The sequence below is a fragment of the Pteropus alecto genome, unplaced genomic scaffold (genome assembly GCF_000325575.1).
Source record: "Pteropus alecto unplaced genomic scaffold, ASM32557v1 scaffold7, whole genome shotgun sequence".
Classification (NCBI taxonomy): Eukaryota; Metazoa; Chordata; class Mammalia; order Chiroptera; family Pteropodidae; genus Pteropus; species Pteropus alecto.
The window spans coordinates 41,278,259-41,289,477 of NW_006494614.1; the positions used below are offsets into that span (position 1 = coordinate 41,278,259).

General features: G+C 38.4%; 1 protein-coding gene and 1 pseudogene across 1 annotated transcript in view; one reads left to right on the forward strand and one right to left on the reverse strand.

Annotated features, from left to right (window-relative positions):
- Positions 1–971, reverse strand: part of BICRAL (BRD4 interacting chromatin remodeling complex associated protein like) — a 35,963-nt gene extending 34,992 nt beyond the window's left edge. The window contains exon 1 of the mRNA XM_015600533.2: positions 219–971. The gene's annotated coding sequence lies outside the window, so the exon portion shown is untranslated. The remainder of the gene's footprint in view (positions 1–218) is intronic.
- Positions 972–4,217: 3,246 nt separating this feature from the next.
- LOC102898323 lies at positions 4,218–4,728 on the forward strand (annotated as a pseudogene).
- Positions 4,729–11,219: the final 6,491 nt, after the last annotated feature.

An 11,219-nucleotide genomic window follows, 5' to 3' on the forward strand; every position in this document is an offset into this window, starting at 1 on the left:
ACAATCTATATCCCAACACCAGAATCTTTAAAGTAGAAAATCTCAACCAAAAATTCACCCGAGCTCCGGGCCCAAAGTTCCCTTTCTCCTCAGCCATCGGCAACATCAAGCTCAGCCAGCACAATTACTGTGCTCTGGCTCAAACAATAACAACTGTACAAATTCCAAGAGCAGTTCTCCCCCTTTCTCCTCCCTCCCCCGAGATCCGGTAAACTTACACTAGTGATCCGACACCTGGCAACACTGCTTCACTCCCATTTCAGGCCATGCGTGGAATAATTTACATCACGGAATGCCAGGGCCAAGAGTTCTGGAGCAGTTGGAAAGGGCAGTTGTGAACGGCAGTTGGACGGAGGAATGAAATCCTGAAGAGATGCCCAGAAGAGGGACACACCCGAAGACGGCAGAAGGGATTTCAACTAAACGCTTTTTCTCGGTTAAAACTGCCATCTCCTTTTTAGCTCCCCCAAACTGTCCATCCTATCAGTCACAAGACCAAACAGATACAAAAAAAGACTCCTGCCACATGGAAGGAAACATGCTTTCTTCAGGAAGGGTCTGGAAGGGTAAGTACCATGCGATGTGGGACCTTTCTATTGGGGGGTGAATTCATTCAGTTGCTTAATGATCTGGGTGATTACGATCCATTTGAGTGGAACTTGAGGGGAGAGGAGAAATGATGAATGAGATCGGAGGAAGAAAGAGTGCGAAAAGCTTATCAAAGGTAAACTTAATGGCTAAAACTGTGAAAGGGGCAGCTTGGCTAACCGAAATTTGTTTTTAGGACTCAGAGGCAGAGTTACTTAAGGGCATGCTGGCATGATGAACTAACATAACGTGACTTTTGAGGAGTGAAAACGGCCCTGGAAGGAAAGACAGGAATACTGCCATTAAAGAGATATATAGAAATCTGTGTGAAGGGCTTTCCTTAAACCCTGATATTTAATGTGGTAGAACTGCATTAGTTATAGCTTATTATTGTACCATGGGCTTGTCTCCCAGATATCACAATCACATGGACTAAATTTGGCAATTACAATGTATAATTAAGCCTATAAAGTGTATATTATTTCTTTACTTCAACATGACCATTTAAATCAAGGGTCCCCAACCCCCAGGCTGCAGACCGGTACTTGTCTGTGGCCTATTAGGAACTTGGCCACATAGCAGGAGGTGAGCAGCGGGCCAGCCAGCTCCTCAGTGCTAGCATCACAGCCTCAGCTCCACCTCAGATCAGGCATTAGATTCTCATAGGAGCACTGGTCTCTGGTGCCAAAAAGGCTGGGGACAGCTGATTTAAATGAAGTTCCACAGTATCCTTTGCAAATTTATTTTTTAAAATGTCTAACAGTCTCTGAAATTTTAATTTATAAAAATGTAAGTGAAAAATAGCCTACACCAAAAAACAAAAACAAAACAACCAAACCACACAACACTTCCACAACTATATCTCAGCTTCTTTATACCCTCACTACTTTATACGTGTACCTAACTCCTCTAGAGGAGAACGAGATGCCCAAGGATTAACAAACTGAGAAAGGAAGTCAGCAACGGTCACTCCACTCAGAATCACTGCCACTGGGACTTTCAAGCACAGAGAACATTTGCCGCCCCAAAGTTCAAAGTGACAAGCTACTCCTTGAGAGTAGCCCAAATAAAAGAATAATCTTACAATAGTGGATGAAATTAAAAGCCACTGTACATCTTCCTCTACCAAACCAAATGGGCTGCTCAAATACTGGGCCTGACAGAACGCTTCTTGGGGATACCCGCCCTAGTCAGTGGCATCAGTCCTACAAGATAGACCTACCCCTTTCACTCGCCTTGGGTAGAACTCTATGAGCCTTTATAGTCAGGCAAACTCTGAGAATTCTACTTTTTAAAGGGCCACCCACTTTTCTGACTTTAAAGAGTTTCAAATTAAAAGAGGTGACTCTTATTCCTCTATTTCCAGATCTACATAGTGACAAAATACAGCCTAATCCAGTAGTTCTTTTCCTCAGGAAGATATATGGTCCACAAAAGTAAATTTACAAAGGTGAAGGTGTACAAATTGACTACCGTTCTAAAGTGGGAAGACAATCTGAGAATCAGAAACTAATGATTCCAAAGTGAAGAGCTCAGTTTTCTTTGGAAAGTTTCTCCCTTTACTTCTGGACTCTTGTTAAGGCTCTTTTCTCATTAAAGTAACAACCCTGGAATCACTAGATGGACCTCTGACAACAGGTGAATTTTATAAGGCTATAGGATACATGAATCTCCCTATAAAGGATAATCCCTAGATCAGTGGTTAAAACTACTTCTTGGCCCAATACACTTAAGAAAGTTACATACCCCTCAGAAACAGCAGCTTACATAAGTAGGCTCTGTCATGGAGGGAAGGGGGCTGTAGGTCTTATAGAATCCTGATAGGCAGGCACCCCAAGAATTCAGAATCACTGGCCCAGACACCTGACTACCACTCCTAAAAATTTAAAGCTAATATTTAAAATTGTCTTTAATTGAGTCAACAAACACTCTGAATAATACCTTTAATCAAGAGAACACAGTGTAAAAGTGACATTTCAAATCAGTGAGGAAGAGATGTTAGCCATATGGAGAAAAGAAGGTGGGTTCATACCTCACATTCTACACAGAAGTAAATTCCAGATAAATCTAAGAATTAAATGGGGGTGGGAGTGGGGGAGGAGAACCTTAAAGTAGTAGAATAACACATGGGAGAAATTGTTTTTTACAGTCTAAGTATGTCACAAGACAAAGAAGTCATAAAAGATGGACAAATCTGATGACATAAAATTAAAAAATTCTGCATAATAAAAGAAAAATCCATAAACAAAGTCAAAGACTAACCCCTCCCCCGCAAATAAGTGCGAGAAATATTTCCAACTCATGTCACTAAGGGATCTTCTCCCTGATACATAAAGAGCTGCTTTAAATAAGAAAAAGAAATCAACTCTGCAGAAAATCAAGGGGTATAAATAATTAATTCATAAAAAAAGGAAAGACAAGTAATCCCTGAAGAAATAAAAATAATCGATTTAACTTAGACTAAGAAAAATATACAGTAGTCTCCCTTTATCCATAGTTTCACTTTCTATGGTTTCAGTTACCCGAGGTCAACCTCAGTCTGAAAATATTAAATGGAAAATTCCAGGAATAAACAATTCATAAGTTTTAAATTGTATGCTGTTCTGACTGAGTAGCATGATGAAATCTCTCGCCGTTGTACTCCATCTCATCAGGGACATAAGTCATCTCTTAGTTCAGTATCTCTACACTGTGTATATTCTACCTGCCTGTTAGTCACTTAGCGCTGTTTCAGATATTAGATGGATTGTCACAATGTTGCAGTGCTTGTGTTCAAGCAGCCCTTATTTTACTTAATAAAGGCCCCAAAGCACAAGAGTAGTGATGCTGGCAATTTGGATATCCCAAAGAGAAGCCATAAAGTTTATGTATATAAAGGGAAAAAACCAGTATTACAGGGTTTAATACTATCTGTGGTTTCAGGCATCCACTAGGGTGTTTTGGAACATATCTTGTGGATGAGAGGACTACTGAAAATTAAATTACAAGATACTATTTCCTGTCAAATGGCAAAGATAAAGTATGGTTAAGAATTATGCTGGTCGGGTCTACGGTCTACCCTGAACAAGCCTGACTCATGTGATCTCAGAAGCTAAGCAGTGTCAGGCCTGGTTAGTCCTTGGATGGGAGACTACCTAGGAAGACCAGGTGCTGTAGGCATAAAAAATAAAAAATAAAAAATAAAAATAAGGGATTGTAAGTTGACAAGGTCCTTGCAATCTGTGAGGTCAACCAAGGGTTGCCTCGCCTTAAAAAAAAGAATTATGCTGGTCAGAGAGTGGGGAAACAGGAATTTTTATACCTTAGTAATGAGTATGTAAACTCATATAACCTCTAGAGAGGGCAATTTAGCAATATCTTTGAAAAATTTAAGTGCACAAATCATTTTACTTGGCAAAGCTACTTTTGGGTATTTATCCTGCAGACATCCTTACACATGCATGAAATGATATGTATGTAAGAATATCCAGTGCAGCGTTATTGGTTTTAGCCAGACTGTAAAAACCTAGATGTCATGGGTACAGGGTTTCTTTTGGGGTGATTAAAATATTCTGGGGACTACATTCTGGAAGAGGCAGCAGAAAACTGCTCCTCTTGCCAGTGCTGGGCCAGGCACTGTGGCAGCTGCAATGGCCCCCTCAGAAGACCCCAGGGACCAGAGTGCCAGACCCAACATTATGGGCCTTAAGACAGACCTAGAGACCAGTTCAGGTGGGAAGCTGGCCCACCATCAGAAAGCCATCCCCATAGCTCACCTAACCTTCCTAAACTGACGTGCTCATGGGAAACTGCTTTCCCTGGCAGCACCTCCAGTGCTGCCCAGAGTCCCCAGTCCCAACCTAGGACCTGTCACCTCTCCAATGAAGACCTACCTCTTGTTCTGTGGGAAAGCCATCCACATCTGACTTAGGAGGCCCCTCTGGGTGAGGGACACCTTGCCTAGGCCAAGAGCACCCCGCCACCTTACAGAGGGACTATAGGCCCAGCTCCTTCCCAGTTAGTCCACTCTGCTTCCAGGAGGCTCCTGAAGCCTAGGAGAGTCTCTTGAGGACGGTGCCCATGAGGTCATCAGCTTGGGGAACAGTCATAGGCTCACTCAAAGCCCTCTCCTCCTGAGTCTGTGGCAGACAGATTAACTAGATAAGCCTGACCATGGGAGGACACACCAGGCTCAAGTATCCAGGGGCTGCAATTCCTAGAACCCACTCCCTCTTCCCCAGCCAGCAGAAGTCTTTTGTGCCTGAGCCAAGGAAGGAACATTAGATCCGCTAAAGACATCTGAAACAGCCAATGAGTACACACTCAAGAGTACCCTACTTCCTAGAGCCTGGCGTGTCCTCCCTCTTTGTTATCCTTTCAACGGAAGCAGAATAAGGCACATTCATACAGAAAGAGACTAATTCATTCATACGGCAAATTCCAATGGAGTATCTTCTACATGCCAGGATCTGCAAAATGCCAGAGAAGACACCACAGCTTTCTTAGAACTTATATTCTTGGAGTGAGGGGTGGGTGGGGGGAGAGGAGGGAAGAAGGGTTAAACGATCAAATAAAAAGATGATTTTGAACAGTGACAAAAAAATTCTGGAGTTAAACCACTAAACTGTACACTTTAATTTTGTGGTATATAAATTACATCTCAGTTTAAAATATTTTTAAAAACCCTAGCTGTCAATGAGAGACTTAAACGAGTTATGGTTCACTCACATAGTAGAATACAATAAAGCCATTAAAAATAATGAGGCAGCTTTATACAAACTGACTTGGAAAGATATATGGTCAACAGAAAAAGAAAGTTGCAGATACTATGTACATTATACACCCACACGTGAGGGAGAGGAGAATACATACATGTGCTTACAAATGTTCAGATCCTGAAATGAAGCACAAATAACCATTAACACTAGTGGCTTCTGGGGTGGAAACTGGGTGGCTGGGAACAGAGGAAGGTATACTCTTCACTTATATGTCCTTTTGTATCTTTTGAATGTTGCAAAACATGTATGTAAGGCCTATTTTAAAAAATAAATAAATACGATTACTAAAACAAAGAGGAGAGAGGGGAGACCCTTGAAACAGAAAAACCTCAAGTTAGGCTCACTCTAGGTAAGCAGACCAGATACCAAATATAGTGGCCCCTTAAATAACGTGGGGGTTAGGGGTGCCAACCCTTACCCCAGCAGTTGAAAAACTGCATATAACTTTGACTCCCTCAAAATTTAACTAAAGTCATCCCTCAGTATCCATGGGGGATTGGTTCTAGAACCCCCATGGATATCAAAACCCAAGGATGCTCGAGACCTTGAGCATTACATAAAATGACATAAAATAATGGATACAGTTGGCCCTCAGCATCCATTTCCCAATTGTGGGTTGAAAATATTATTTTAATCTGTGATTGGTTGAATCTATGGGTGTGAAACTCAGCAGAGGGTCAACTCTATTTACTGAAAAAAATCTGTGTATAAGTGGATCCATGTATTACAAGCATATGTTGTCCAAGGGTCAACTGGACTCAGAAAATTTAAAGCAGTCTAGTGGCCTCAAGAATAATCTACATCAGCTATCTTGAAAGAAATATCTTAAAGGCAGTTTGATTTTCATTAAAATCACAGAAAGATCTCAAAGACCTCAAAGGTAGACATATAAAGGAAAATGACAGTCTATTTAAAATTTTTTTCCACACAGGAGTAAATAATCTGAGTGTTCATATCAAGAAATATATTGGTTTCAAGAACAGATAATTTAGGAAAGCTAGCTAAGCAAATCAATTCTACCTACTTAAGATATTATAAGCTAGTGGCAGTAGAAGAAAACTTTTAAAGTCATAATACAGGATTTCAAATACTTCACAAACTGAAATTTGGTATGTGATTACTGTAACAAATGTTTTTGTTCTCTCACTTACATGTTTATTATTTTTCTTCTTCTAAAAATACAACCTAGTAAAAACAATGACCAATAAGCTAAAACTTTAAAAGACCACCAAGAACAGGCTATCTTATAAATATAGGAAAAATTACTGACATTTGCTTTATTTGTATTAATTTAGTATAGCATCAGTACATGCCATAATTTTCCAATCATTTATAAACAAATTTACCTCTAAAGGATGATGAGGCTGTCAATAACAACAACTAAGTATAGCACCAGGTGGGTACTAGACTAATTAGGGGGATTACTTTGTAAATTATTTAAATGTCTAACCATTATGCTGCACCTGAAACTAATATTGTATGTCAACTGTAATTGAAAAAACTTTTTAAAATACTGAGGTTAGCAGAGAAATAATTGAGAAACTTTATGCAGTCATGAACTATGAATTGTTGCTGTCTCCAGAATCATGCATTCTTTGCATGAGTTAACTGAAGGAATAATGAGCTGTAGTTGCTTTTATTTTTATCCACATATTTACCATTTCTAGTGCGTTCATTCCTTTGAGTAAATCCAGATTTTCATCTGGTATCATTTTCCTTTAATATTTTTATAATGCAGGTGATGAATTATTTCTTCTTTTGTATGTCTTTAAAAAGTGTTTATTTTGCCTTCATTTTTGAAATGCATTTCCCTGGGCATATAGTTGTAGTTTGAGGTTTTTTTTCCTTTCAGTTCTTTAAAGATATTGCTACATTATTTCTTGCTTGCATTATTTCCAAAGACAAGTATGCTGTTATTCTTACTTTATCCAATTGTACATAATAGATCTTATTCCTCCCCCTGCCCCGATGCTTTAAAGAGTTCTCTATCACTGGTTTTAAGCAATTTGATCAGAATTGCCTTGGCATAGTTTCTTCATGCTTCTTGTGCTTGGGGTTCATCAAACTTTTAGGATCTGTAGGGTTATAATTTTCCTCCAACTTAGAATAATTTCAGCCATTACCTCATATGTTTCGTGTCCTTACCCTTCCTTCGAGGATCCTAATTACATGTATATGATTAGATTGCTTCAAGTCCCACAGCTCTTTTTTTTTTTTTCAGTCTTTTTATCTCTCTGGCTTTTCATTTAGGATAGCTGCTACTGCTGTCTTCAAGCACACTAATCTTTTCTTCTGCAGTGTCTAATTTGATATTAATCTCATCCAATATATATATATTTTCAAACACTGTAGTTTTAATCTCTAGAAGTTGGGTCTTTTTTATATCTTCCATTTCTTTAATATATTAAATCTTTCCTCTATCATCTTGAACTTATGAAAAATAGTGGTAACATTTTAACGTCCTTCTCTACTAATTCTATCATCTGTATCATTTCTGGGTCTGTTTTTACTGATTGGGTTTTTTCCCCCCCCTCCTCATTATGGGTGGTATTTTCCTGCTTCTCTGCACGCCTGGTAATTTTTGACTGGATATTAGACATGGTTAATTTAAGTACTATATATTTTTGTTTCCCTATAAAGATTTTTGAACTTTGTCTAGGACACAATAAAGCTACTTGTAAATAGTTTGATTCTCTTGAAGTTTGCTTTTAAGCTTTGTTAATCTTTAGCCTGGGGCTAATTTTACTCTATACTGAGGTAATACCTTCTCAGTACTTCGAAGTCCCATGAATTACAAGGATTTTTGCACTCTTGCAGGTGGGAACACAAACTACTCTCTGCCTTGTGTGAGCTCCAAGTTCTGTTTCAATTCAGGTGGTCTTTTACTATGACTTGGCTAGTTTCCCCACACATATGTACCGATCAGTTATCAGTTGAAGACTCAAGAAAGACACTGTGAAGATCTCCAGGGTTTTCTCTCTGTGTAGCTCTCTCCTCTCTGGTACTCTGCCCTATGAGTTTTAGTTTAGTCACTTTCACCTCCCAGCCACATCAGGTTAACTCAGGATGATTATCAGACTCCATCTGGATTCCCCTTTCCTGTGCTATGGCTGGAAACTTTCTCCAGACAGTAAGCTGGAGAAAGTATAGGGCTCACCTGTTTTCCATTTCTCAGGAGTCACTGTCCAGTGCTGCCTGATATCCAATGTCTAAAAATCGTTGTTTAATATATTTTATACAACTTTAAACTTTTTTTATGCAGGAAGGTAAATCCAGTCCCTGTTACTCCATCTTGGCCCTAGAGCCATTTGTGAGGTTTTCTAAAAAATCACTTCAAGAGGTAAGAATAGTTTATATGATTTCATTAGCACAGATTATAGGATCAAGTATTCTGAAAGAGGGAAGAAAGGAGAAAGGGAGGACAGTAAATTGTAGTTTCATACCATGCCCCTTTTTGTTTTCTACTATGAAGAATAACTTAGGGAATGGAGAAAGCTGTTTCTTTAATACCTATCTTTAATAAAGATGTTCAGTGGGTAAAAAGAATAAACACTTGGCACATACTATGTGCTAAGTACTCTATGAAGGGCTGGGAATATCAAGTGAGTAGGACATAAAATGTAGTAATAAATTTGAATACCTTTAACGTTTTTGTAGGACTGTAAAAGCAAGGCCAAAAAGTGAATTATTTGTTTAAGCAAACAATTCTCCAATCAGTGTCATGATCAAGAAGTTATACCATAAAATAGCCACTTACCCATGTCAACTGTTTATGTCAATTAGAACAGGAAGTCTTCTCATTTATTCCTTTTACTATATTGTAATTGTATGTGCTGCTACATTTTATAATTGCAAGACTGTATGAAACCTCTGGCATGGTTCCTGATTTTGAGAAACTCACTTCCTTTGGAAGAGAGACATGCAACACTACAGTTTTGAAGTGCTACAGTTTTTGGCAGGGGTTCTCAAGCTTCTTCAGGTGAAGTTACTGGTCTTTTTTGTGAAATAATAACAGTTTACTAAGGAAAACATGACGATATCTTTACAATTATACTGATTTACAATAAAAAGAAGCTGTCAAACTCAACATGATGGACTCTGAGTTTTTCAGTTATTATTCAACTAAGAACATCTTCATCCATTTGTCACCAACTAGAGCCTTCTAGCAGCAAAGAAGAGAAGGTGGAGAAGACTAAGAAACATTATTAGGAGAAAAATTCAGGAATTAAAAAATTCTTCAAAGTCAAAAAAGTTGACTATTAATGTAGGCAACCTCAGTACGAAAATATTAAATGGAAAAATCCAGAAATAAACAATTTATAAGTTTTAAACTGTGTGCAGTTCTGGATATCATTAGGAAATCTTGTGCTGTCCTGTTCCATGTGGCTTGTGATGTGAATCATCCCTTTGTCCAGTGTGTTAACGATGTATACGCTTCCCCACCCATTAGTCACTTAGCAGCCGTCTTGGTTATCAAATTGACTGTCACGCTATTGCAGTGCTTGTGCTCAAGTAACCCTTATTTTACTTAACGACGGCCGCAAAGCAAAAGGGTAGTGATGCTGGCAATTTGGACATGCCAAATACTAGCTGTAAAGTGTATATTTACAGGAAAAAATACATTATATATAGGTTTTGATACTACCTACAGTTTCACCTCAGGGTCTTGGAACTTACCCCCTCAGAAAAGGGGGGACTAATGTAGTGATAAATGTTGTTTGATAAATATATCAAACTTCTTTAAGAAAAATTCCAACATAGTGTTAAAGATCTTAAGTTTACTGACTATAGAACCATTAACCATACAGATCACTATTTTTCAAATTGTCCAGAAATATACATACTGAAAAATTTAAGGGTTCATGAAAAAAATCTGCTTAACATGTTTGCCTAAGGCCCCTCAAAATCTTGAGATCCCATGAGAATCAACTGTCAGAAGACCTGTGTACATGCTGTCTGACTAATGCAAAGATGTTTCTAGGGAAAACATTTCCAGGCCTCTCTTGTTCATCCTCCTTCAATCTCAATTGCCAATTTTGTGCCAGGCTGGGTGGAGGGGTGGGCCCCAGCTCTAAACAAAGGAGGGCATCAAAATCAAAAGAGATTGCTGGTTGAGTTCCAAAAGTCTTTGCCAAATCTAAATTCTGAACTGAAGTGGTTCAAGAGATAAAACTCTGAAATTAACAAAGGCCTGAGGCATCTGCAGATGCACTGAATTGCCCACTCGCTCATACTGCCACCTCGTAGTGGGAAAGAGCTATACTATTAATTATGGCTCTGTTATAGCGAACTAAAAAAGTGACTTCAAATATAAATGTAACTAACAGACTATCATCTAAAAATCAACAGTATAAGACAATATTATAGTGTTACTTTCAAAAACAGGAATCTTTATATATTCATCTTCGTATTCCCAGCAAATAGCACATAAGCAGGTATAATAAATACTGAATATCCAGGGTTTAAATATAGGGCAGCTGCAGTGTATACAAAGATTGTTTCCAAAGACCTTGCATAATTAAAAACTCACATAATTCTAGCTTATGCCTGACACAGAAAGTTATAATTTTCTTGAGTCCATTGGCATTGAAATTTTGCAATTCCTGATGACTTATATCCTGTTAAAAAATGTTTAGATGTAATAATAAAATTGGGGTTATATTTTTAAAAAGAACTTGTGTTTTTTAGAGATCTATACTAAAATAAGTATAAATAAACTAATGTGAAGTCTGGGATTTGCTTCAAAATAATATGGACTGTATAGTTCGTCAGTAAAAACGGGGAATCCTGTCTCCCATCTGCCCCCTCCAGAGATTCTGATTCACCAGGAATCTGGGGCTACTGTGGGGTTTTCTTTCTGACCCCCTAGGGTTG